The 4,189-nt window shown below is 34.0% G+C and overlaps 1 non-coding gene across 1 annotated transcript; it reads right to left on the bottom strand.

The window, feature by feature from the left end:
* Positions 1–976: 976 nt before the first annotated feature.
* LOC128580045 (U6 spliceosomal RNA) lies at positions 977–1,083 on the bottom strand. Its single transcript, XR_008378406.1, has one exon. It is a non-coding gene; the product is annotated as a U6 spliceosomal RNA (small nuclear RNA).
* Between the last annotated feature and the right edge of the window lie 3,106 nt (positions 1,084–4,189).

Genomic DNA, 4,189 nt, shown 5'->3' with positions numbered 1-4,189 from the left:
TTAGGATACTGGAACACATTAATTAAGAAAGAGAAAATAATTATAGTAGAACTTTCTGTTTAATTTATAATTATTTTTGCTCTTTTCTTTGTGACTTCTATAAAATGTTTCCCAATTAGCTTTTTACAGAGCCAAGAACTCAAGTGACTTGCCCAATATCACATGGCTAATTCCACTGAGCCCACCACCACCATTTTGACTTTATTTTTTGTTCTTGAAACATTGTGGATGCAGAATATGTGGTCAGAGAGGAGTGACACAAAGTTTCCTGGCACTTCCTCTCAACTACATTCAAAATACAGGAGATTTTAGCCTCCTGGCACAGTTACAGGGCCCATCATAAAAGGGAGTCTAGGCCTGACAAAGACTCAGAACATTGACTCCAGTGGATTTATTTTTTAGAAGGAATAGAAACCTAAGAGATGTTTTCTGTGTTCACTCAGGAAGTGTCATAGATCATTGCAAAAGGCTATTCTCTTCCCATTTCCTTATCCTGTCTCACTGATCAGAAGATTTCACCAAGCAAAGGAAATTTCAGAAAAAGCTAAGGGATGAGAGGGTGCTCACTTGAAAATATGGAAGAAAGGAAAATCCAAGTTTAAAAACTACAGTAAAAGGAAGAAAAAAAGCAAAACTAGTGAGATGAAATAAGTCTTTTTAAGCCCAGGATCACAATCTCTATTTTATAATTGGTGATTAGTCCATTTATTTGAGTCTGAATCTGTCATCTAACTCCTTCCTTCCTTCCTTCCTTCCTTCCTTCCTTCCTTCCTTCCTTCCTTTCTTCCTTCCTCCCTCCCTCCCTCCCTCCATTCCTTATAGTTAACAAATTTTCTTTACTTGTTTCTGTATCCACATGATTATAAAAAAGAAAATAGGGCTAATGGCTACTTTGGTACCAACACAGTGTTCAAACCAAAGGATGGTATCCTTTCAACAGGTTTTAGTCCCAGAATATTGAACCCATTGGCCATAAAAAGATATGGAATGTTTCACAAATTTGCACATCATCCTTAGGCAGAGGCCATGCTGACCTTCTCTGTATCATTCCAATTTTAATATATGTGCCACCAGAGTGAGCACTCTTCATTTTTTTTCTTTTTTTAAACCTATTTGATATTTTTTCACTTTTTATTGCCTTCTTTTGAATTAATTAAATATTTTATTATTTTATTTTCCCCATTATTAGCTTTTTGGTTATATATTCTTTTACTCTTTTAAAATTGATTCTCTTACAAATTATGTACTACATGCCCTAGACTTATGGAAATAGTATAAATTAGCATTTTACCCATTCCAAATAATGGGTCTTTAAACACTCTTAAAAGATAGTTTCTGTTTCACTTCTCAGCCTCTCTGCCCATGCCCCTTATAAATCAGTGCACACATCGAGGGAAAAAAATGTTGTCTACAGCACCAATCTTACCTCCATGTGTCTCCCTCTTGATAAAGTCTTAGGACCTGCAAATACTTGCTGGCTAGTAGTTCTCAGTGCCTTAAAATATATATATTTTTTAAATTTCATGTATCTTCTCTAGTTATTATCCTGGGAAAGTTTAATCAACTTTCCACATTTGATTAACTGTAACTGAGATGTTCAATTACTCGTGGAAGCAGAATTCCTAGAGAAGAAATTGATGCTAGAGATGTATGCTATTAACATTTTGTGCATGCACTTAAATAAAAATTTTGTTCAATATTTTATTTTAAAATACATTTCCATGCAACTATTAATACATGTGATACAATGACATTGAGCACACATACAAATGAGTCTACATATAAATAATGAAATCGGAATAAGCTCCCTGGATTACACCAACACGCACTCCTTGTTTGGGCCTTGCACTACAGTTATGCAAGACGTCCACATTTGCAGAGGAAGGATGAAAGGTCATATCCAAGTAATAAAACTAGAAAAGTGGACAAATTAGTATAGAATTCTACACTAAATTACTTTGGTAAAAATATTTTTTTCTGTAATAAAATCAGAATATGACAGAAATATGTAAAATAGGAAGTTAGACGTACTCAAGTACAATCATCAAGAAGAAATCACTATTAACAATATGATAGATCTTTATTTGACCTTTTGAGAATAGTCATTGTGGTTCCCAGAATAATTTTTAAAGTAATATTTCCTGATTCTTTTTCTTATGACATTTTAATAATTTAAATTTAGGATTCTCAGAGCACATGACTCTGTTTTATGCGTTTTCTTTCTGACATTTTTAATCCTCAAGTACTCAAATTCTTCCTTATTTATTAGTTATCTTTCATCAAACATTTATTCTTATAGTTTTCAACTTGTATGTGCAGAGATTTAATGGTATTACTTCTATTTTTCATTTAGCACAAGAGAGTGTATAATATGTTACATTTTTAACGTTCCTTGTTCTCGTGTGTATTTTTATCTGCTCTTTTGTTATGTACAACAAAAGTCAGTCTGTGGAAAAACCTACATAAAACATTGTCTCTTTGCAATTCTTGGCAACTTCTAGTGAATACATTCTTTTTTCAAAATTTACAATTAAAAAAAAAGTTTTCCGAAAATTATCAAAAGTAACATCGTCTCTGAGAGTTGCCATAGTTTGGTCAAAAAGTACCCTTTATAACATTGTAGAATAATATTTTGAACCATTTGTCTAGATGACTTTTACTTTATGACATTTAAGTCTTCTCCACCTAGACTTAGGAAAGAAACAATTTTCCTTTGCCTTATAAAGAAGTGAAATTATGCCAAGGGCATAAGTAGATTATGAACCCTTTCAAATATATTTTTAAGACAAATGGATTGGGTGAGGCCCACTGGTTTCACAGACTGTTGTTTGCAAGCATGCAAATTCAGTTGGAGTCATTTTCTTCAGCCCATTAGAGAAAAGTTAGAAACGCACAGTGTAATCTTCTAAATTTATGATATCATCTGAGAAGGGATATTCTGTGACTATAAAAAGTTATAGCTGCTTGAGACTAAAGGTAGTGGGGACAAATGGTACAATTAATTATACTTCCCTTTGTGAATCAATTCCAAATAGGACCTTAGATTCTTTGAATGCTGCAGAAGTGAAATATCAATGCTAAAGAGGCCATAGTAACAATCTAGTTGACTTTTTCCTTTCACCGTAGAGGAAGCTGAGAGCTAGACTGATGCCTGCACGTAGAATATGGTGGTGGGAACAGAGTTTGGTCCAGAGCTCACATCTCCTCTTGCCTAACTCAATGATATTCCAGTTATTAGGTTCTCATGGACAAAAGAAATCAGAAAGCACATAGGCGACTTTGAGATAAAGCCTCTTTTTGCCACGACCATAGAACTTTACCATGATACTTCTTTGTGATATTTCAGATTCTGTATCATATAGATGCCTGAATAACAGAACATAATGAAAGAAGAAATTGGGAGGTGAGTTAGCGAGATGACTAGAAAAGATCTAGGTTCCTCGATAAGATTAAAACCAGAAATATGATCTATTATATTGGAATTAGTCTCTTTTTAAATGTGATCTGCTCTAAAATTTTATTCTTCATGTCTTTCTTAATAAAGAGTATCAAGTGTGTCTAACATAGGCTTGTTCCTCAAAATTTTTACTAAAAAAACTATGACTTGAACCACTACACCATTCTTCATATTTCAAATTAAATTACTTTTTCTTATCTTTTTTTGAATGTTAATATCTGTATCGGTTCAGTGTTTTCCTTGGAACACTGAGGACATTTCTGCAATCTGACGTATTTAGAATGGCCACTTTACAAACAGCCGTCCTTTTTTCTTTCCTCCCAGAGGGACTAGCGTCCAGTCAGAATTTCCTCACACAGCTCGGGAGGCGTGATTTGCGTTTCATGAAAATCAATGCTGGGCTTCTGCATTATAGCAGAATGGACAGTTATGAGGCCTGCGGATTGGGGAAGAGAGAGAAGAGGATGCGAACTCTCCTTATGCAGGATTAAAATTCATTTCAGTTGCATTCTAGGTCACCGACTGATTCTAACACAGTTCTAAAATGTAAATTGGATCTGACAAATTCTATTATTCTTGCATTGCTTACATCTGAAGAAGCAACAGATTGAAGTATCAATATGAAAAGCAAATATAGGAAAACCTCACTCTAAAAGCATATTTTGCAGTTCTCCTTTGCTAAAAGGCGAACTACTTCTAAACTCTCAATTTCCACTTGTTTAATGATGATAG

The sequence above is a fragment of the Nycticebus coucang genome, chromosome 2 (genome assembly GCF_027406575.1).
Source record: "Nycticebus coucang isolate mNycCou1 chromosome 2, mNycCou1.pri, whole genome shotgun sequence".
In the NCBI taxonomy this organism is placed as follows: Eukaryota; Metazoa; Chordata; class Mammalia; order Primates; family Lorisidae; genus Nycticebus; species Nycticebus coucang.
The sequence above is the reverse complement of the archived record's forward strand: the minus strand, read 5'-3'. Positions and strand labels throughout refer to the sequence as shown.